Source organism: Lissotriton vulgaris, chromosome 2_2 (assembly GCF_964263255.1).
Source record: "Lissotriton vulgaris chromosome 2_2, aLisVul1.2, whole genome shotgun sequence".
In the NCBI taxonomy this organism is placed as follows: Eukaryota; Metazoa; Chordata; class Amphibia; order Caudata; family Salamandridae; genus Lissotriton; species Lissotriton vulgaris.
The window spans coordinates 111713552-111737996 of record NC_141688.1 but is presented as its reverse complement, the minus strand read 5'-3'; positions in this window follow the sequence as shown (position 1 = coordinate 111737996).

The window sequence follows — 24445 nt, the reverse complement described above, 5'->3', positions numbered from 1 at the left end:
AAACTCTGCACTCCAGAGCGGCTAAACTCACCCAGAGCATTCATAGCTCCATTCTGGACCTCTTGAACCTCCTTCACCTTGCCAAGATCTCACTTGCTAACCTCAAACCACCGATTACTTCCCCTTCACCGAACACCGAGCCTCCTAAGCACCCACTCCCACTACCTCCGAGACATCTTCGCCCACGTTAACTGCCCTGCCTCCTCTCTGAGGAGGAATCCCGTGCTCTCGCACTCTCCTACCGTCTCCTCCAATCCTCTAGAGCTCACAGTAAGCGAAATCCTAGCAATCCTCCAAGACCACAACTCTGTCCCAGCCATCCCCTGTCTGCTAGATATGAGTCCTGAACACCCCATCAGCACAGTCACCTTCAACCCTAACAGGCGAGCCACCCTCCATAACAGAAGTGTGGTAAAAAGCAACCTCGCGCCTGTATCTCTTTCCGCCCAGACTCCTGACACTTCTCCAGACACCCCCCTATCTGGTCTATTAATCAACTGCCGTTCAGCAGTCAAACATGCCGCTGATATTGCTGAACTCGCCCTGGACAAAAACCTAGACCTAGCCATAATAACTGAATCTTGGCTAAACGAATACTCTTCCCGCTGCCTGGACTTATTAATCTCACCTAAATACTACATCGCCAGACTGGACAAACACTCCAACAAGAAAGGAGGAGGCATTGCCTGTATCTACCGATCCTCCCTGCTTGTCACATTGCTCACAACGGTCTCCACTGACTCCTGCGAATACCTTGCACTCTCCATCTGCAGCAACTCATTACACCTTTGTAATTTGCACATTTTCTACCACCCCCCAGCTTCCAACAACTCTTTCACTGATCATCTCTTGGAAATCTTGACGAGAAATATTTCCTCCAATGCCACAGAGATTTTCTTGGGTGATTTCAACCTGCACTGGAACAACACTAAAGATCCCCACGTCAACACCATCAAAGACCTCTTAAGTGACCTAGCCCTGACTCAAGCCTGCTCACTGCCAACCCACTCAAAAGGAGCCATCCTCGACTGGATCATCTCTAAGCACTCCGCAGTCATGCTTATCTCCATAGACCCTTGTGACTAGTCTGACAAAGTCGCCTCAACCGGTTATTCCCAAACGCTGGACCAGAGATACTAAGAATCTCTACGTGATGAGACTAGAGGCCCGTTGCAAATCCGACCTCACCCCCCCTTCGCACATAACCATGATCAGCGACCTCAATGAGCATTACTCGTCATCCATTTCAAACATTCTGGACGACCTTGCCCCCCTTAAACTGGCTCCCTCAATATGGAGAGGAGATCCCTACGGCAATCTGAAAATCTGGAGACAACACCCCTCTGCAAGACATCTTAAACTCCTCCGCCAGGCGAGAAATGTCTACAATAAGCACATCCTCAATTGCAAAAAAGAATATTTCAGATCAGAACTGGGGAACGCCCAGAATAGACCTCAAAAGCTCTTCGAACTGGTCAAACTCCAATCTAATAAACTGGAAAAAACACCAAAATAATCCCCCAAATCGCTAATATCGTCAGATGAATTCTCCTCTTTCTTCGCCGATAAAATTTCGGCAGTAGGAATTGAACTCCGTACAACCACCTACTCCCAACCTCTTCCCGTCCTGCCCCATTCTTCCGCACCAACCATCCTAGGCCCTCCTAAGAACAAATCCCACTGGACTGACTTTGAATACTATAACGAAGATACTGTCTCAAAAATCCTCTCTACCTTAAAGCCAAATAACCACTTCAACGGCCCGCTACCCTCCAACTGCCTCGCTGATGTCTCCCAATCCATCGTCCCTTGCTGGACTACAATTATCAACGCCTCTCTTCAGCAAGGCTTGATCCCGGACCCTTTGAAAGCCGGCCAAGTCCTCCCCATTTTGAATAAACCCTCACTGAACCCAGCCTCCCCTGACAATTTCAGACCTATCTCCAATATCCCGCTTTTAGCCGAAGTTTTGAAGAAGTGTGTACAACAGCAACTGAGCCAGCACATCAACAACTTCCACCTACTTGATGACTTTCAATCTGGATTCAGACCAGGGCACAGCACTGAAACTGCTATGCTCCACATGGTGGATGATGCCCTCCAAGCCCTATACCAAGGCAAAACCTACCTTCTAATCCTCCTTGACCTATCCTCTGCCTTAGATACGGTCAACCATGAAAACTACTTGAACGTCTCCATTTCAGGATGGGTTTGGATGGCGTGGTACTAGAATGGTTCAGGTCCTTCCTCCACAACCTTTGTAAGAGATTCCTCATTAACGGCAACCTATCAGTTCCCACCTCGGTCACGGTCGGAGTCCCCCAAGGCTCAACCCTGTCCCCCACTCTCTTTAATCTTTACCTAGAGCCACTCACCAAAGTTCTCCGTTCTGCCAACATCTCCTACCATATGTATGAGGACGATACCCAAATATACATCAATATCTCTTCGCTCAAGGAGATCCTCTGCCTGAATGAGACCCTGAAACTGACCGTCCAATAGCTAGCCAATAACCATCTCAAACTTAATGCAAAGAAAACTGAATTTCTCCTAATCTCCCCTTCAAAAGCCAACCCGGAGATTCAAAGGTGGATCAAGGCCATCACAACCCTGAACTGCCTACCGACCATTGTGGACTCTGCCAAATCCCTGGGCATAATCCTCGACTGCAACCTGAACATGCGAGACCACATTGACTCAATGGCTAAAGCAGCCAGATTCCACTTGAGCTACCTTTGGAAGCTGAAACCTTTCATCGATGCTCCTGACCTAAAAATGGCAGTTCAAGCACTAGTCCTCTCCAGACTGGAATATGGCTGTTCCACCCTCACTGGACTGCCCAAGATCTCCTTAGCGCATCTAAAAGCCTGCCTCAACGCGGCCGCCAGGCTACTTACAGGCACCAGGAACTTCGACCACATCTTGCCACACATGAAAGCACTGAACTGGCTCCCTCTAGAGGCCAGAATTCAGCTGAAACTTGCATTTCTCATTGAAGAGCTTAAGCGTCAAAAAGGCATTATAGTTGCAGCTGTGTCCTTAACTACGTGCAAGCTTGTATTATTTGTTATATCAGGGCAATGGCACTGATTGCACTGGTTCACAAAATGATTGTTCTAGTTCTTCAGTTCAATGAACAGTAGTACCATTGATAGTACAGTCAACTGCAAGAATGAAGCAGGATGAAGTAAGTGATTGAAATGCAAATGTATTCCTCAATGTATCTGCTCTAGTGCAACACATTAGGAGCTTGACTATTCTGTAAATGTAGTTATTCTTCGTTGTATGGTTTATTTGCCTGTCCGGTATTTAGCATAAGATTGGTTTGGGCGACTAAAATGTGTTTTTCTTATACTTTAGTGAAAATTGTATGGTTGTTTATTTTTTGTATGCCTATGGTTGCCACATTTAGAAGGTGGCATAATTTGTTTTTATTTTTCTTGTATTTATTTGTGTTGCACATGCTTGAAATAAAAAACAAAAAATGATGTAACTGGCCTGGACAGGCCCCTTGGTTTTGCCACTGCTTGTTACTTATTTCCTACTTTAATAGAACAATGCCAGTGCATCCTAGCAGGCAGGTGTGCTTAGAACAGGTATTATATTTTTAGTTTTAATGCGCCGCACAGGAAAATATGGCTATTATTGCCTCAAATAATACGTACTATTGCTTTGAATTACTGTAAACACACAAGGAGGAATAAAAAAAATATAAAGAATGGAATGAAAAAATTGGAAAGCAAAGCATTGGCTCGCCAACCCTGACACTGTAGTGCAGTTTTATTTAGGCAGATTTGAACAACTGATGAGTCTAAATTCTGGCATACACAAGGCAAGGGGTTGAAGAGGGCTTTCACATTCCCCTGTGCTATGCTGTAGTGTGTGGAAGCAAATTGAGAATGCCAGTTGAGAAAAAACAGTGGACAAAGATGGCTGAACCATAGCTCCTGTACATATGTGTAAATATGTAATGTATGCTTTTTTTTTAAATTCAGGAATTTGTTTGATTACATGAGGCAAGAAGACGACGTAAGCTGTCTTTAGGCCAGACCTAATAGAAATGGCTAAATGATTTGTTAGTAGGGGCCTTAGAAATAACTACTACAATATGGCACACCACTGGGCACGAAGGTCCCTAAAGATTTAAAGTGTTGCATGTTTCACTTATTTTTCTATAAATGTTCAGTGGCGGCTGCTTCCGGATGGCGGTGGCGAGGTAAGGGGTAAGGGGAGAGAAATGGAAATAAATTGCACTTACCTGGGTACTGCTGCTGCCGCTCCTCAGCCCTTCTCACGATGAAGGCGGAAGTACACAGGCTTCCAGACTCCTCTAGCCATACACAACGCTGCTTTCTTCAGCATGACGATTCAGAAAAGGGGGTGGTGATGAACAGAGTGACTGAATTAAGCAGACCACTCTTACCCTGTCCAAAGATCAGGGCTTGATCCATCACCGTTATTTTTCTCACTGCACCATCCCAGCTCAGAACATGGCTATATGCAAATCAGTCTGTCCCTGGCCCAGTGCATCATGGGAACAGGGCAGACTAAACTACCAAGCCAATTCTTCACCAGAAAGGAGACAAGCTACCGGGGACCGGTTTCTGGCATTTCAGCCTTCTTTGGCCCGGCTTGCTTGAATCCTGATGGTGCAGTGAGAAAGGGACTCATGTCTGAGTATACCCTGCCACACCTATAGTGGCCAAAAACGATTCAGAAAAGGGGGTGGTGATGAACAGAGTGTCTGAATTAAGCAGACCACTCTTACCCTGTCCAAAGATCAGGGCTTGATCCATCACCGTTATTTATCTCACTGCACGATCCCAGCTCAGAACATGGCTATATGCAAATCAGTCTGTCCCTGGCCCAGTGCATCATGGGAACAGGGCAGACTAAACTACCAAGCCAATTCTTCACCAGAAAGGAGACAAGCTACCGGAGACCAGTTTCTGGCATTTCAGCCTTCTTCGGCCCGGCTTGCTTGAATCCTGATGGTGCAGTGAGAAAGGGACTCATGTCTGAGTATACCCTGCCACACCTATAGTGGCCAAAAACGATTCAGAAAAGGGGGTGGTGATGAACAGAGTGTCTGAATTAAGCAGACCACTCTTACCCTGTCCAAAGATCAGGGCTTGATCCATCACCGTTATTTATCTCACTGCACCATCCCAGCTCAGAACATGGCTATATGCAAATCAGTCTGTCCCTGGCCCAGTGCATCATGGGAACAGGGCAGACTAAACTACCAAGCCAATTCTTCACCAGAAAGGAGACCAGCTACCGGGGACCGGTTTCTGGCATTTCAGCCTTCTTCGGCCCGGCTTGCTTGAATCCTGATGGTGCAGTGGTGTTGGATCTAGCCCTGATCTCTTGACTGGGTGAGAGCTTTCTGCTTAATTCAGAGACTCTGTCCCTCACCACCCCTTGTTGTAAATAATTTTGTCCACCCTAAGCGTGGAAGGGTATTCTCAGATGTGAGACCCTTGCTCATTGCACCATCAGGATTCAAGCAAACCGGGCCAAAGACGGCTGTAATGCCAGAAACCGGTCCCCGGGAGCTTGTTTCTTTCCCAGTGTAAGAGTTGGCTTTTGTAGTTTGGTTTGCCCTGTTCCCATCATGCATTGGGACAGGAACAGACTAATTTGCATACAGCCAGGTTCTGAAACTGGGATGGTGCAGTGAGCTAAAAAACGGTGTTGGATCTAGCCCTGATCTCTTGACTGGGTGAGAGCTTTCTGCTTAATTCAGAGACTCTGTCCCTCACCACCCCTTGTTGTAAATATTTTTGTCCACCCTAAGCGTGGAAGGGTATTCTCAGATGTGAGACCCTTGCTCATTGCACCATCAGGATTCAAGCAAACCGGGCCGAAGACGGCTGTAATGCCAGAAACCGGTCCCCGGGAGCTTGTTTCCTTCCCAGTGTAAGAATTGGCTTTTGTAGTTTGGTTTGCCCTGTTCCCATCATGCACTGGGACAGGAACAGACTAATTTGCATACAGCCAGGTTCTGAAACTGGGATGGTGCAGTGAGCTAAAAAACGGTGTTGGATCTAGCCCTGATCTCTTGACTGGGTGAGAGCTTTCTGCTTAATTCAGAGACTCTGTCCCTCACCACCCCTTGTTGTAAATATTTTGTCCACCCTAAGCGTGGAAGGGTATTCTCAGATGTGAGACCCTTGCTCATTGCACCATCAGGATTCAAGCAAACCGGGCCGAAGACGGCTGTAATGCCAGAAACCGGTCCCCGGGAGCTTGTTTCCTTCCCAGTATAAGAATTGGCTTTTGTAGTTTGGTTTGCCCTGTTCCCATCATGCACTGGGACAGGAACAGACTAATTTGCATACAGCCAGGTTCTGAAACTGGGATGGTGCAGTGAGCTAAAAAACGGTGTTGGATCTAGCCCTGATCTCTTGACTGGGTGAGAGCTTTCTGCTTAATTCAGAGACTCTGTCCCTCACCACCCCTTGTTGTAAATATTTTGTCCACCCTAAGGTTGGAAGGGTATTCTCAGATGTGAGACCCTTGCTCATTGCACCATCAGGATTCAAGCAAACCGGGCCGAAGACGGCTGTAATGCCAGAAACCGGTCCCCGGGAGCGTGTTTCCTTCCCAGTGTAAGAATTGGCTTTTGTAGTTTGGTTTGCCCTGTTCCCATCATGCACTGGGACAGGAACAGACTAATTTGCATACAGCCAGGTTCTGAAACTGGGATGGTGCAGTGAGCTAAAAAATGGTGTTGGATCTAGCCCTGATCTCTTGACTGGGTGAGAGCTTTCTGCTTAATTCAGAGACTCTGTCCCTCACCACCCCTTGTTGTAAATATTTTTGTCCACCCTAAGCGTGGAAGGGTATTCTCAGATGTGAGACCCTTGCTCATTGCACCATCAGGATTCAAGCAAACCGGGCCGAAGACGGCTGTAATGCCAGAAACCGGTCCCCGGGAGCTTGTTTCCTTCCCAGTGTAAGAATTGGCTTTTGTAGTTTGGTTTGCCCTGTTCCCATCATGCACTGGGACAGGAACAGACTAATTTGCATACAGCCAGGTTCTGAAACTGGGATGGTGCAGTGAGCTAAAAAACGGTGTTGGATCTAGCCCTGATCTCTTGATTGGGTGAGAGCTTTCTGCTTAATTCAGAGACTCTGTCCCTCACCACCCCTTGTTGTAAATATTCTTCAGCATGACAGCAGCGTCATGATTGGTCTTAACGCCATGGTTCAGCATTCAGACAGGGACTGGGGCCCTGTGCATGTTCTCCACCCAAGCTGAGCAATACAGCCGGTGGAGTACATGCTAAGTGCGCATGACTGTTTGGCCAGCCAGATTGGCATGCCTACTTAGAGAGTGACCACCACTCCTCCCCCTGCTCTGGCCAGCCCTGCCCCGAAGCCAGTACGGAAAAATAAAATGATAATAACATTAAATTTTTATCATTGTGTTTTTCCTTTTTAACCTGGTCAGTGAGCAGTGGGGTGACGCTCCTCCTCCTTGGTGGGGGAGGGATCTCTGTAAATGCTTGTTACAAATCTAAGGAAATCCACGTATTTTGTTGGTGCTGTTAATGAGTTTCTCAGTGTTTAAAAGAAAATGTTGATTCCGTAATAGTGTGACATTCTTGTCTAGTTGTTATTTTGCCTTATTCTGATTGTGCCACATAAACTTGATTTTGGCTGGACTGCAATATAATATTGCCTCTCTCAGATTTGCTGCCACTTGATGCAACAGCTTAGTGCAGAACCAAGGTGGTCAATATTGGATAAAGGGTTTAAAGCATTGAAAAACTCGTTGTTATTTAATACATGTGTCACCAAAGAGAAGACCATGCAGATCTGGGGTATACCCAGCGGCTGGTGCATCCCCCACCTTGGAGTACATTTTGGTCAGACTGACCTTTCTGTGTGGTCAAGGGGCTCCACACTAGTAGGGTTGCACTTTTTGGGAATGACATAGAATGTAGTGTTTATTAATGCTATTTTAACGTTATTTTTGGATAGATATCAAGGATGGTCCACAGTTGCCCCTTATTTAGACGCCTGGAACATTTGGTCGTCCACAGTTTTCTAGATTACTTTAAGTTTATCTGGTTCATTATTTTAATTTTTGCTCACTTTGCTTATGTCACTTTACCACTTTGCATTTGCAATCCCTCTGTTGTTTTTCCATTCCTCGTTCTCCACCTCTGCTTGTCCTTTGAACCTCTTGGTCTTTATCCTCTGTTTTTCATTTACCCTTTTGTGCTCACTAATTTGTTTTGCTGCTCTATCTCTGTATTATCCATATGTAGAGGATGCTGCTGCTCTGCATCTTGGCAACACATCAGTGGCATTTGTATTACCCCCTGTGGTAACCATTCTGCTGAACCAATGTGCTGTCTCATTCCAGTCTGCCAGTCCTTGATTGCTCCTCAGTCATTCGCCTGTAGACCTGATTCCTAGTAGGACTGGAGCTAGTCACAGTATCATCTTTGCCAAGCCAGTGATGCTCGAGCAGTGGTTCCAAGACAGTCGGAGGCTGCTGTTGGTGCAATTTAGAACCTATGTCTCCTGTGTCATTTACCATCCCCCATTTCCCCCGAGTTACTAATTGACATAATATTATTCAGTACCTTGGTTGGAACAGCTAGATGATTAGGATTGTCGGCTATATTTCTTTTTGGGAATTACACCATCATCTTAAAATCCTGATAGGGAAATTAAGGAGATCTTCTAGAATTTGGTGAGGCAGGAGAATTGCCATAAGTGATCCAACCACCCCAAATTGCAGCACAGATGCCTCATTTTGATGTGAAGGATCACCCACCAGAAAGATTAGGCACATATGGTTGGGCATCCAATGCAGATTTTATTTTATTTTTTCTGCCCAGTGCCATGCAAGATTTCAGGTCCATGCATGTTAATCAAGTCCAGCTTTTTATCTTTGCGTTATGGTGCTTGAAAACCTATCGCTCACATTCCAAATTGTGACATGTACCAAAATACAAAGAAACTGACAGGATTAGCTCCTCCTGCATGGACCTGGGGAACTTTAGAACTTTGTAAAAAAGTCACATTTAGTTTTATTGTTTGTTCATATACTTCATGTGTACATCGCGAAAATCTGCGATGAAACATGTTGGGAATAGGGTCATAGGACCATTATATCCTAATGCCCTACATATTTATTTTTCATTTTAACATCCCCGACTACTCCACTAATATAGGGATAACTTGGAGTAAGCCAAAGGATTTTTCATCTTTATTCGGCCATGTCTTTTTTTTTTTAGGTGCTCCCTGGAAGATGGTCGAACCCACCCTGCCCTTTAGGAGTCAGGGTGATCCCGCTGATGAAGCATGACGCTACTAGAGTGTACGAAGGCTATTTAAAGAAAAGGAATCCTTTCCTTACCCGCTTCTAGTAGGGCCGTTCCCAACTGAATACTACCATTGCCCCCCACTCAACATAGAATTTCTTAGGTTGGATACTCTTTGCGTGTTTGAATTAATTAGGGAGGGTGTAACCCTCCTGTTTTTCCCACCATGAGTTGGAAGGGCATCTCTACCATCCGGACCTGGGAGAAGGATCACCTTACCCTCTCTCAGATCCTAATATATACCTAACTAGTTGGAGAACAGACTGGCTACTCTGGGGACCTGCGACCACAGGCGAAGGGGCTGGGGCGCTGCTCCAAGCAGTAGAACCCTTTCCTGCTGATTTCCTTTGTGGGTGTCTCTCCTCTACAGTTTCATCCTACATGGGGAATGTGTGGGACCTCTGACTGACCTAAAAGGGTTCCGAGTTGTTTAGAGGCCTATAATGTTACCTAATTAAAACTGGGCTGTGGGTTGAGTATCTCTAGTGGGCGGTGGATACTCAACTACACTATCTGTGGAGACTTTATTCTCCTTGTCCATGCGGCAATTGCTTGTTTAACGCTGCGACCAATTTTGCTCCTATTGGACCCCGTAGGAATTAAGGCCATGTTACCTGTGTTTGATTCGTTTTAAATATTGACCCTACGGTCTCTAGAAAAGAATTACACTATGAGGAAATAAAGGGACCACCAAGGTCACATAGGGTATGAAGCATTCAGTAGAAAGACCAGCATCCTCTTCAGAGAATCTAGGGAACTGGTGACAGAAAGACAAAACAACCTCTGTTCAAGGACTTAAAGATGCAGCAGAGATTTCTGATGGCGTTGTCTGACTTCCATGGTCTCATCCGCTGAGGCTCCCTTGCCATGATCACCAGCCCAGAAGCATCAGCAAAACAAAAAGGGCACAGTGACATAATCTTTCAAAATGATGGGACAGACCTGACAGGAATGATAACTTAAGCAACACTGTGCAGCATAGGTGCCTTAAGACTCCAAAAGTGAAAAAAATACAGCAGTGAAGAGGGTTTTCCCGGCTTGGCATCAATGCATTTATCAACCAGGTGAGTGGGCGCAGCATCCTCTGATGTTGACATGAAAAATCCAAATTACTTCAATTTCACTTTAGCCACCACCGGGAGCTCATCTTTAAAATATTCCATGGGGTATTGACTTTTCAAAAATGTGAGAACTGTTGCCTCAACAACGACCCAAACTCTCAGAGACTGCTTATTAAAATCTTGGTGCAATGGAAGAGTAGGGCATGTGGCTTGCATATGTTACAGGCTCAATCAGGAGTAGAAGGGACTGCGAAATCCAAATTAAATCTCTGATGACCCAGCACCTCCATGAGACTCCCAGGCCTCTGTGTATTAACCATTACCCTTTGCTCGTCCCCTTACTACTTTCTGATCAGCGGGGTGGGATCTAGCCTCTGGTTTCGTGGGAGGCAGGCATGGTGTTTCCTCTGCAGAGTTAATTGAACCTGTACCAAATCTCTACCTACGACTTGTAGACAGAGGAGTGCCCTAACTCCTCCTCACCCCATGTGACATTAGGGTGTGGCTTAGGGTTCCGGAGGTGCTTGGCATTTGAATCGCTGGAACCAACATGGCGGCACCATGGGATGTGCACATGTGTAAACAGCGCCCCTGTGTGGCTGGTCCTCCAACAATCTTGGATAAACTCTTCATAACAATAGCAATGTCTGATTGCTTAACTGTGCATCACTCCAGTATAAGCCTAAGTCTAAGGAGTTCACTCCTCCTTTTAGTACTCCATGATGGCTAAACTGTGCCCCAGTTGAGATGGTCCGCTGTCCGCACCCCAAGAAATAATCCCTGGTTCCATGTTGCTCATCAGTGCTTCCAGTGACTTTGGGCCAGGCAAGCAGACAGACCTCTTCTAGTACCCCATGGGTGGCTTAACAGGGTCCCCATTGATTTGTTCCTCTGTGATTCCTGGGTGGACTCCAGAGCCATATCCCTGATGGAGTGCACTGATCTACGCTGATGGGTGTGTGAGGTACAGACCGGGTCTGTACCTCACACCGCAGCCAAGACCTGGAATGATCTCCCTCTTCACCTTCAGCAAAGCCCAACACTGAACTAGTACAGGAAAGACCTCAAGACCTGGCTCTTTGAATTACCACATCGGAGCTATGCACTCCGCTCCCTCCCCCAGCGGGTGAGTAGTGCGCTCTATAAACAACTGAGTGATTGATTTATCAATTCACCCTGCCACGATCAGAGCCAGCCTATTCTAAGATAGTGCCCTGGGCGTGGGCAGAGAGAAATTTGGCACTGGGGGTCCCTTTTGTGCTCACTGGTCAGTACATGGATGAGCCGGGACTGGCCCCTGAACACACACATCCCCCGACCTCCCACAGCTCACCGAAATCACTGATAGCTTAGCCGCCTTATGCAGATGATGGGTTTGTTGATATGTGCCAGCAGGGGTCAGAGAGGGAATTGGCGGCCAGGAGGGGGCTAAAGAGGCGTTAAAAATATTGCCCACCGTAGGATAATGAAGGACTAAAACCACTTTGAACTGGCAATTCAGGCAGAAACGAACAGGCAGGGACAAGGTCTGGAGCAAGATGAGAAGGGCTCTGCTTTCGCATAACTTAATGCACACAGCTCCATGCGCCCCTCAGAAAATTGGCGCCCTGGGCCTCGACCCAACTCGCCAATGATAAAAGCCGGCCCTGGTTACAATGAATGCGGTGCCCCAAGTGCAGCCACAAACTTCTTCCTCTTATTCGTTCGTGAATGGTGGGGCGCCTGTTCGTAGTCACCAGCCCACTTTTCACTGGGCAGGCGGCTATGCAGCCTGCATTTGAAGGGGGAGGGGCAAAAATCCCCCTTAAGGTGGGACCTCCTTTCCCTCATTTCAACGGGCGCCATTGGGAGGCACACTGGCGGGTGCCATTGGGAGGCGCACTGGCGAGCGCCACCGCCTGGTTTGTGGCCACTGACTGCTCCTTTGACTCTGCTGTGAAGGCCACAGTGCCACGCCTGTTGTACGTGAGAGAACTCCGCTTTGAAATCATGCCGGTGGAAGCCGGTACAAAAAGGACCATTATGAGTGTCTGAGGCCCTTTATATAATACCAAAGTCCCACGCCGGGCGCAAAAGTGGGCACACACACCTTCTACCCCAGGGCATTCTTTCATTACTATGACCCTGATGGAGTATATGCCTTGGTTGACCCCCCACTAATGAGCATCAAGGACATTCTATACATAAGATTCAGCCTACTTTAGAAGTACCTGCATGTGCAACCGCGTCTATACTCACACACAACACCGCTCATTCTTATGCACAGCGATGTTCGCTGCACCAAGATTATACCCCACCTTCAAACTTCTTATTCCAATCCAATCCAATCCCAAAATTCTTTATTTCGGCCATATCCCATAGTGGGCAAACTACAACCAACAACATGTCAACCATGTACTCCAAACAAATATATATTTTAAGAAAACATGATACTCAGGAACACGAAGCAAATTAGAGCCCCTTATGACCTCTTCAAGGGTATGAAGCATTAAATAAATCATACAAAAGGAGTAGCTACTTACTCGGTCATTTAAAGAAACATGTTGGCCCTTGCAGTATGATGCACTTGAAATAACTTGAGCTTTTGATGAATTGTGGTGTGTAGTGAGGTATTATGAGTGTGTTGATAGTAGTTTGGAGGAAAACAGCAAAGTCATGGTGACAAGTGAGAGTGCATGTGTGTGATGTTGAAATATAGAGAGTGATAGACAGGAGGGGAGTGTCAGTGTGGTAAGTGGCAGGAAGAGCGTGTATGAAAGTTTGAGAGTGTGTGGCTAATCATGGTGCCAGTGTGATATGTGATGGTGAGTGGAGCCAGTAATAAGGTGCAGTTGAGTGCTACTAACATCTAGGATTACCATATGGTTCCATGTCACGAGGGTATAGAGTACCAGGTCCTGGGCTGTTCATCAACAATTTAGGTGTGTTAGAGCGTGTTGGCTACGTGTTGGCTACGTGATCTACAGCTACCAGAACGCACTGGATTAGGTACTTTGGGGCATATTTACAACAGAATGGTAAAGCGTGGTGTTAAGTAAATATTTCTAATGGCGCGCTTCGCCATTCTGTAAATGCAGGGATGTGCCGTATTCAGAAGAATGCGGTGCACATCTGCGTTTCCCTTAGCGCTGGCGCTAAATGTAGGTACCCACCGCCAACACAGGCACCATTGCACCATAGGGCAAGGGTGTCTGCATTGGGGGAATTATTGTTTATGTGCTGGATGGTTTCCCTTCCCGCACATAAACCAGAATGCAGATTTGAAACTCCTACGTGTGCTGCATTGAGCAGCACACACACAAGTTGCGAATCGCTATTTGTTTAACCACATCGGTGGGGTACGATTTACCGCCGGGTGCTGACCCCTAATGGAAACAGGCGTGGTCATGACGGAACAGTTCCGTCATGAGCACAGCTCAACCGATGCTCATGACGGAATCGTTCCGTCATGAGCATCGAAGGGGTTAATGATTGTTTATTTGCAGGAAGGGACACCTTCCTTCACATAAACAATCAATGGCGATTTGCTGTTTCTGTGTGTGCTGCACAATACAGCACACATAGAAACAGCAAAAACAAGAAGAAAATAACCATGTGTCCTCATTTCGCCATATTATGACCAGGTTTTCCCTTGTCTTAATTTTGATGCAGTCCGTTATTTACCCCACCCTTGTAAATAGAGGGCAGTGTCAATATACATGGGTATTGTGGCAGAACACCCACGCAACACCCATTGCCCATTCCTTTAAGGCTAAGCGTAGTGTGCATTTATAAGGTGGCGTTAAGCACTTTCAAGTCGATTATCGCCGCCTTGTAAATAAGGAGAACGTTGTAAATATGCCCCTCTGTCTTTCCTGGAGTGTATCTATATGATAACCCCATGAGGCCATACTAAGAGACTTGTGTGATGTGTAGCAATGGCGAGATTATGGTCCGTGTTGTGAGCATAAGCTGGGCATTAATATTGAGGCTGTGATGAGTGATATGCGAGTGTGATGGGTAGCGATGGTGAGTGAAATGAGTGAGGTAGGAGTATTATGGGTAGTGATGGTGAGACTGTGTTGAGCGATGAGTGTGATCACTCACATATTTATGATTGAGAAAGATAAAAGTGTAATTGCAGCGACAGTGAATGTGGTGAGAATGTGATGGGTATTGAGTGATACTGTTGTGACTAATTTGAGATAGTGACGTGTAGTGATAAGCAAGGTAAGTGTGCGATGGTGAGACTGGTGAGAGGAGAAAGTGTGATGTAGCAATGAGAGTGAAGGAAGTTTGTGAAGGGAAGCAAAGGTGAGATGTGGTGAATGATGTGAGAGTATGGTCATGGTTATGGATAGCCAGGTAGTGCGTGATAAGGACAGTGAGAAAAAATGTTCTTCTCCTGTACGGTACAAAGAGTAACAAGGCCATGGCGATCTATTCCGATGCATGGTAAAGGCCTTAAAAACTGAAAATAATTATATTTTAAATGTACAACTGAAAACATAACTTTCTGTTTAGACCCAAATCTACACTTAATAAGCTCTGTTGAAAAGGAGACTTTGAATCACTGTATAAGTTCCTTCATTTATACGTTCAGTTGGTGTTAGCGGTGTTGTGATTCATAATCTCAAAGAATAAAATTGAAAAAAAGCAGATGGCAATTACTCATATTGTAGTTAAACAGAAAGCTATATATCTTCAAGGTACGTAGATCACGATTTAAGAATAGTAAATCCAAATATACTTGCCTATATACACTTATCTTCCCTCTATTTTAGTAATTTGTACTTTAGCCACAGCATTTTTGTATTCGATATTTTGACATACGACTGCTATAAGCTCTGGATGCCACAGCATTGCATGATCTCACCCCTTCATTGGTATGTTATGTTATCACTATTTATAAAGCGCAGCAATTACCCGGAGGTGTCCTGGTGCTGAACCACTAATTCTCTGAGAACGTAAACAGGAAACCAAGATTAAACACCATTCCTTTTCCCAGTGGTGTAACTAAACTTGAGGGACCTCCCTGCAAGGTACATTGAGGGGGCCCCCTCTGGTCTAAATCAGGAGCTTTCAGGTCAGGGTACTGTGCTGAAGGGGTACCTGGAACTTGGGCCCCTCCCCGCACTGCGGGGGCCTATTTTATGCCACTTCCTTATCCTTCCTATCTAGGAAGAAGCATAAAGAATTCCGACCAGCTTACGGCATGATTCGACCCACGTGTTCTATCACTTTCACTTTGCCTCAAGGATTTACCAGCTAGGTGGCTTTGTTGGTATAAGATGCCACTCAAGGCATCTGACCCGACTAATGCCACTGCCCCAGAGTGACATTCACCTGATGAGGAAGTAACTTTAAAAGTGTATGTAGTATACTCCCTCACATAATATTGATTCACTTAAAATAAAATCCAGACCTGGGGTGTGTATAAACCCTTGATGTAGGTAATTTTACGTGGTGCTCCACTGTAGCTTTAAATATTTCACTTGAAATTATGTCCGCAGTGTTAGAGTGTAACATTCTGCCTCTCTTCACCCAGTGCATGGCTTTATATGTATGTCTCAAGGCTGTACTTCTGCCTGGGACTTAACTCATACCATATTAAACTATCCAATTTTGCGGATCCGTTCTGCATCCATTTTTAGGTCTCCTCCAGGCAGCGTTTGCACTGCCTCTTCGAGACATGCTGTATTCAGGTATGGACTTGAAGCTCTGCCTATTTTCCGCCCAAATTTTCAATTGGCTCTTGTTCCTGTCCTTTCTAAATGGTTGCTTTTGATTCATGAATAAGCTTAGTAGTCCCACTTTAGTACCTCCTTTTCTCCTTTTATATACTCCATAAGGGCTGGCCCTTTTACGTGTGTTTCATTTACAGTCTGTGAGCACTATTTTTTTTAACTACTTTCTCCTATTGCAAGCAGTACATGCTTTCCTGCAGGGGACCACTTTTCAACTCTCTGTTTCTCATCGCCCGGGTGGATTTTGTTTCAACTCTCTGCTGTGTGCTCCTCATCGCCTGGGCGCCGTACTTAATGTTTCAGCAAGGCACCTGCTTTCATATGAACAACAACATGGATGCAATACAACAATGGCGGCTGCAGCTTTTTTTTCACAGCAGGTGCCCGCTTTTATAAAGCACCGCGGCTCGCCACTCCTAATTAGCAACAATGGCGGCAGCTAGTTTTAATTTTTTTCAAATGGCGGTCACACGTGTTGTGCGCGGCTTGCCCAACTCGTTGTTTTTGTTTTATTTTACATCTAATATAATGACGCTTAAGCCCTCACTAAAGCAGTTTCCTTCGGCCTGGGTAGCTTGGCACAGTTTAACAAAATATTGCACAGAGCCAGGTTTCTTGACTGCGTGCCACATGAGCTGCAAACACTGGATGTGGCTGTTCGTACGTCAAAGTAGCTGCTTGCCCAAGGCTGTAAAGCCATGTACATCAAGACACCACTACAGAAAATGCAGTTGACCTCGAGACAAGTGAGCATTCAGTGTGAAAATGCAGGCAAGTTTAAATGCTCTGAAAAGGCTTCGGGAATGACATCGAGTGAAAGATCAAAGGAACTCATGATTCATCCTTATCTTGTCCAGTCTCTAGGGCCTTATTGTCTTGATGTGAGCCCTCAATTTTTATACACCATTCCTTTGCTTTACGCCCGTGATTTCAAGTTGTGATGAAAGCAGCGCTAAGAAAAATGCCCTAGCAAGAGCTAGTACCTTTTTCAGCAACTCAAGTAAAAGAAGAGGTGGGGTGTAGGGGGGTTAGAAGTCAGAAAGCAGCACCACCTAAAGAGGTTCTCCTATCCGTCCGTAGCCAGCATTGCAGTTGATTCTTGAAGGGCAGCCTGTTCTATAAGCAATGTGTTCAAAAAATGTCTCCTGTACGTGGGCAATGCAGATCCTTCACCCCCTCGCAGCTGCTCTTGTCTGTCTCAAGAAAGGCACACTAGCCTTGTGTTGTCTTCCATAAGCTAACGCTATCTCATCTTATAAATTGCAAATATATATATATATATATATATATATATATATATATATATATATATATATATATATATAAAACCAATTATTTCGTATCAACAAAAAAGATGCTCGAGTCCATAACCCCCGCACGTGCCCATTCCGTGGGAACCCCACAGCAACTCCCCGGCCTCTCATCCCCTGGATGCCCATTTCCCCTTTTGCAATAAAGTCAGCCAACAATACCGGTTATTCGTGGTGGTCATTGTTGGCCGCAGTTTTATTAATATTAAAAACACATATTAATAAACACATACTGGTTATGCAACTTCTCATTTGCGAACTGTACCCATCCATCATACATGTCATATATAACTCATGACACCATCTTGTGATCACAGGTGTCAGGGTCTTTTGTGTACTCCTCAGTTCGTAAATGGCACTGTACAAAACCAGTTCCTTGTCAGTCTTTGGTGTTCCCGTGGTTGGTCGCGCACGCCTTCTGCGTGTCGTGGAGGGGAGCTTTTTGCTGTGGGGTTAGGTCCCCAGCTCACTACCATTTGCGCCCTGCCGTCCGGTCGGGTCTGGGCCGCAAGTGCAGTCTCCTCCTGCCACTCCCCTCCTTGGTGCAGCCACGTCACCCTGCCGTGCGGCATCCAAAAGTGAGTGGCCCTCCTCCTACACACCGCCCGCCGGTGTGTTTCCTTAGCCAACCATTGTAGGATTTCCGCAAACGCCCCTGCCATCATCCAGCCCTGCGACTTCGCTGTTCCTTAGGTGTGGGTGGGTGGGTCTGCAGTTGATCCGTTGTTGCGCCGCTCTCCCAGCTCCTCGACGAAGTTGTGTCCTTGCTGGGAGAGGCGGCAACTTAAATCACCTAACCCCTCCATAGGGGTCTCCGGTGACCCCCCCTGATTGGGGGGTTCAAAAGAGGCCAGAGTGACCATTGGCTGCCCCTTAGGGGTGCCCAGGTCAAGGGTCACTTCCGGCCGGAGCGGGCTGGGGTGCCCTCCACTTCCGCTGGTTTTCTGGGCGCTTTAAGGCGCGCAAAACCAGTTTCCCCCACCGGTGGGCACCGCGTGGGTTATGGCGCTGGCCTCTAAGCCTCCCCCCCCCCCTGCGGGAGGGTGCGGCGACCTCTGCGATAACCCCCGCATGTGCCCATTCTGTGGGAACCCCACAGCAACTCCCCGGCCTCTCCTCCCCTGGATGCCCATTTCCCCTTTTGCAATAAAGTCAACCAACAATACTGGTTATTCGTGGTGGTCGTTGTTGGCCGCAGTTTTATTAATATTAAAAACACATATTAATAAACACATACTGGTTATGCAACTTCTCATTTGAGAACTGTACCCATCCATCATACATGTCATATATAACTCATGACACCATCTTGTGAGCACAGGTGTCAGGGTCTTTTGTGTACTCCTCAGTTCGTAAATGACACTGTACAAAACCAGTTCCTTGTCAGTCTTTGGAGTTCCCGTGGTTGGTCGCGCAAGCCTTCTGCGTGTCGTGGAGGGGAGCTTTTTGCTGTGGGGTTAGGTCCCCAGCTCACTACCATTTGCGCCCTGCCGTCCGGCCGGGTCTGGGCCGCGAGTGCCGTCTCCTCCTGCCACTCCCCTCCTTGGTGCGGCCACGTCACCCTGCCGTGCGGCATCCAAAAGTGAGTGGCCCTCCTCCTACACACCGCCCGCCGGTGTGTTTCCTTAGCCAACCATTGTAGGATTTCCGCCACGCCGCAGGGAGGCTTACGTCTTTCTGCGGCTCCCCCCCAGCCCCAAGTTCGTGGCTCCCCGTCTTTTTTTTTTTTATCTACAACCTGCCAGCACCATTGCTCCCCACAGGTTGTCCCAGAATACTTTCATCCCTCTATCAGAGAGGTGCACCCCGTCCTGCCCATAAAGCTCCGGACGTCCTGGGTGGATGAGACCGTGCCTGATTGATTCCAGGCCATTGGTGGAGCAAAACTTGTGCATCGCGTTGTTCAATTTTCTCCTTGCATTATCCACCGCTTTGTTGGAGTCAGCGCCTCTCCAGTGTCTTCTGCTGACCATCTCAGACCAGGCCACCGCCGTGGGGCCTAACCATGTCGTCGCCTTGGTGAGATCCCTCTGTATGGCCTGCCCCAACGCCTTGCGCCCGAGCCGCGTGAGGTCGTTGCCGCCGAGGTGAATGATCAGGATGTCCGGGTGCCACGCCGAGTCTGCCAGGAGGCTGTCCAGGGTTGGCAGGAGCTGTTCCCATCTCATTCCCGGTTGCCCTATCCAACGGATGTATGTCGCTTTGGGTCTGTTTGCTGCTTTGTGCCCCGACTGCCGCCACCAAGACTCCATTCTGGACACGAATGAGTGTCCCACCACCCAAACCAGCCGCGGGCATCCCCCTGGTGAGAGAAAAAATTCAGATAAGGTGGCCTGCTGCGCACCAGGTTTGTTGTCCGTCGTGTGGGGAGGTGCACCCTGCCATGCGGCATCCCAAAGCGACTGTTCCCCCCACTCCCCTCTGCTTTTTTTTTTCCACTAGATGTGGGCGTATATATGACTTGTAGGCCCTGGATCGCCATCTGCCCATGGCCTGGATCCTGTCCTCCGGCATGCCATGCTGCGATGCCGTGGTTGCCTCGCCGATTCTGAAGGAGTGCGGGGCAAAAGAAGCCGGGTGAAACCCGGCCTTCCTGAGGCCCTGGCGCATCACAGCCGTGAATTGAAACCTGCTCAGGTTCCTGCCATCCTGAAGCTTGAAGAAGGGACCCTCGCCCGCCGGGCGGGCCACCATGTATTTGAACAGCCAGCACACTGCACAGAGCTCAGCTTCTGGAATGCAATGCAATCGTATTGTCACCCCTTTTCGAGCCTTATCCGTCTTGGACTGCCTCAGTGTGATCTCTAGCGCCCTTTCCAATGGTTTGATGTCCCCAGCCTGCAGGCATCGCTGCGCCGGGTCCGTCTTGTTGGGCGCCACTATTTCGCTGACGCGAAAAGCGCCAAAGAAAGCCGTGGTGAATGCCGCCCTAAAAAAGCAGTAATTCATATTTGTTTATAATGATTCCTACTAACGCACCCAGGAGCTGTCCCAGCTTACCAAAGTCAATGGGGCGTCTGTTGTCTGTCTTTGTCCCTTCAACTCTCCTCCAACCCTTCAAGGCTGTCTTTAGGTATAGCGAGGCCGTGGGGTCCTCCCCTGTGTGAAGCTTAGCGAAGTGGGCAATGGCCGACAGGTGGGCCTGTGCCCATGACCTCGTTTTCTTTGCGCTGAATGCCCATTGTACGAACCTCTCTACTGCTGTTCGCGTCCCAGCCTTGTCATCCAGTGACTTGATGTAAATAAATAATTTACTCTTAATTTCTATGCAGGTAAGTACTTAATCAATAATAACTCAATCGGAAATGAAAGAAAACAGAGTCCGTGGTGTTAGAGTTCTTAGGGGTTTTATTCCTTAAAAAGGAATGGTCAAGACCAAATTATCATGTTCCGAACACCACACAGGGTGTCAGAAGGGATAGAGCGCGCTACATTTTATTGACAGTACATAGCTTATATACTTATTTTACACCATTGGAAACAGTATAGAAGGCGTAACAGCTGAGAGAAGACAAGATAACAGTATACACGTGGTACATGTGCGTAATCAAGAGGCGTGAACTAGAGGTGTGTTCTGGAAAACGTCACAGGTAGGTGTCACCAAAGGGGTGGCACTAACAGGAATGTTGCAATGTCAGCAGAAATCGGAAGCTTGGATGCGCGCGCAGCTGCATGACGTGTGCATGACATGGAGTCGGAGGGTGCTGGGGACTTGACATTTACACTGACGGAAAGAGACAGAAGTCTGGCATGTCAGATCAACTTGTGCTTCTATCATATCTGATATCTGATGTTTAGGAACTAAGCTATCTGGGCGGAAAGGTCTCTGGGGCAGAAGCTATTCTATACTGACTGTGAGTGCGTGTATAAGCGCCTGAATGTCTGTATGAGAAGCGTGGGGGCACGGGGCCTTCCAGGGGAGCATGGCAACAGAAGCTATGAATTACTTGAATTATTTGCATAGAGACAGGTCGGCCCTTTGGCCCTGCAGCTGAGGAAGGATGTTTACTGGAGCTAGCAGGCAGGAATGTATTTTCGGGGAGGGAAACAGATAACTCGAAGGTTATAGTCAATCTTGGCAGGCAGCAGGCTGAGCCGAGCGCGAGGGGCCGCGCTGAAAGTAAGTCAGAGTTCACGAGTACGGGGCTGCCTGGGCAGAGATTCTCGGAGTCAGAAGCCAGAAAAGAGGTTCGGTGGCAGAGATTCAGGGCCTACTTCAGCCAGAGCTGAAAAACGTAGGAGTACACTACAAAAAGACGTTGGCATAGCATACTTAGGAACGGACCACTCAACTCATTCATGGTGGGTCTGAAAGAGGACATGTTAACGTTGGACGCAAATGTATTTGCGTCTTCATGGCTGGCACAGGAGGGAAGTTACATGCACTTTAACTCGTACATGGAGACGGTGGGGTACTCGCTAGGGAACACAACTTGACCATAAAATGTATATTTCCTCAATCCCTCCATTGTTCCCTACGGACCCTTCATGAAATATCGATCCTCATGAATCGATCAGTTTGTTCTTGTAACATTATATGTTCATCTTTCTTTCTTTGACGATTTGAGAGACAACTGGAATGTTCAATGCAGGAAGTGGCACACAGTCCACATATTGCCGGTCCACATTGTAGACACAGGCAGCAACTGAATACTATGACTAGGCCAATGCCTAGGAAGGATAGGATCTTCCATCCCCAAGCTGTTAACGTTGTCCAGAACCAACCGGACCAAGTCCAGGTGCCTGGATTCTGATGTATCTGATTTGCAATTTTATGCAGACGGGTAATAGCTTGATAGACAGATGGTGCATTTTGTGGGATGAAAACGCAGCAACTTGACCCGATGACCTTACAGGCTCCACCTCTATCTGCCAAGATGACGTCAATAACAAGACGATTTTGAAGGACAACAACCCGCATAGCAGATTGCTCCTCTGTTAAGTTACCTAAGGCGGAGGCAGTTTCATGTACTACTGCTTCAAGTGTTCTAGTTAATCTACGTATTAATTTACTGTTTTGGACAGGTCCTAGAAAGAAAAAGAATCCTTTATTGAAATCAGTGTACTGTTCCCATGCCGTTTCTGTGTAGTCGACAAGTGGGATATCTCTTCTGGATCTATTCTTGACTAGATTCGTATTTCTATGGTAATCAGGGGGAGCTAGAAAAACAGGTGGCAGAAGGAATGCAATATAACAGGTACCATCCCAGTCTGGAGGCAAACGTATGTATGCGGTATGACCACAAACAAAATAAGAGTGACTGATAGCTTTGAAGGACGATTTACCCTGATCACTGAATTCGACCACAGTAGTGCATTTACTATGACCTACGTGTACTGAACCTTTCTTTCGGACACATAATTCACCTGTGACTGGTAATACTAACATATGGGGCAGAACTGGAGCGGCTTCGGATTCAACAGTAAGGATCATGAGATTAATTGTGTAGTTACCTAATCCATATACTTCATTTTCTAGATCAGTTCCTATTCGAGTAGGGAGTCCCTCCTTGTCAGGGTAACAGACGTCTAGCAGAACTAAGTTCAAGTTTCCCCAAACCCAGCCTCCATCGAAAACAGCAATATCGGGATCTAAAGAATTAATTATTTTAAACCATGCACCACAGGAGCCATTGTGAGTGAACGGGTACGGAAAGAGGGGCAGAGCTCCCTTGTAATTCTGATAGGGAGGGAGTCGGCCACATATCCAGCAGTCGGTAGCATTATTTGTCTGATGGGAGTGGTGTAACATACTAATGAATGTGTTATTGCGCAGCGCAAGTCTGTAAGAGAGTTCATGTGCAGGTAATTCACTAAAAGTGTGTTCAGCAGAGACATTGTAAGCAGATTGTTCACGCCTGAAAATAGGCCAATAGATGGGTAGCAGAATGCTGGCAATAATAATTAGAACACTTAAGAAAAACATTATTAACAACGTCACTATACAGTGACTACGCAGTGATTTGCAGTATGTATGTTTCTTTGCTTCTCTCTCTCTCTCTCTATCTCGATCTAGGGGATACATGTCAGAAACTATTTAACCGATTCACCTAGGGGAGGACTTAAACAATTAAACTGTCTGACTTGCTAGATCGGAGTTTCATACGATATTGTTCTTGGGGAGTCTTTTCTCGTTCGGTAACGGTAAAGTCACTTTGTTTTATACAGTCTTTAGTGGGGGTGGACGAGTCAGAGTCCTGTTTTAGTTCGTTTTTTAGTTCATTGCAAAGCTTGATGTGACTCGTGTGGACCCACCCCTTTCTCCCCTCTATCTTCACGGCGGTCCTCGTGGTGAGAAGAACGGTCTTCGGGGACTTCCAGCGGGGCTCCAGCGGACTTTTCCGGTCGAAATTCCGGACGAGTACCAGATCCCCAGGACGGACCTCGTGCGGCTTTACATCAGTGTTGTCAGGGAAAGCTGCGGCAACCTGTGAACGACATGATTGGAGTGCAGACATCAAGGAGGCAAGGTAATCTGTCAACATATTGCAATCAACATCAGTGATTTTCTTCGGAATGGGCGTCCCCCACATATTCGGTGGTCTGCCAAAGACCACTTCGTACGGGGATAGCCCTGATCTCGAGTGGGCGACCATTCTCATGTAGAATAGTGCCACGGGCAGGGCGACTATCCAGTCGACCCCTTTCTCCTGACAAATCTTTGCAAGACGTAATTTTAGTGTCTGATTATGCCTTTCTACAAGGCCTGCTGCTTCGGGATGTCGGACACAATGGAACTTCCACTGGTATCCTAGCAGTAAGGAAACTTCTTTCATTAATGCAGATGAGAATGGCTGACCGTTATCTGAGTATACGACACGAGGCAAGCCGTATCGTGGGAAGAATTCACGAACCAGCTGCTTGGCAGTGGTCGGAGCAGTGTAATCTGATACTGGGTATGCTTCGGTCCAGCGGGACAGAGCACAGACAACTACGAGAACATATTTAAAACCTCGACAACGGTCCATCTGGATATAATCCATCTGGAGGACTTCAAAAGG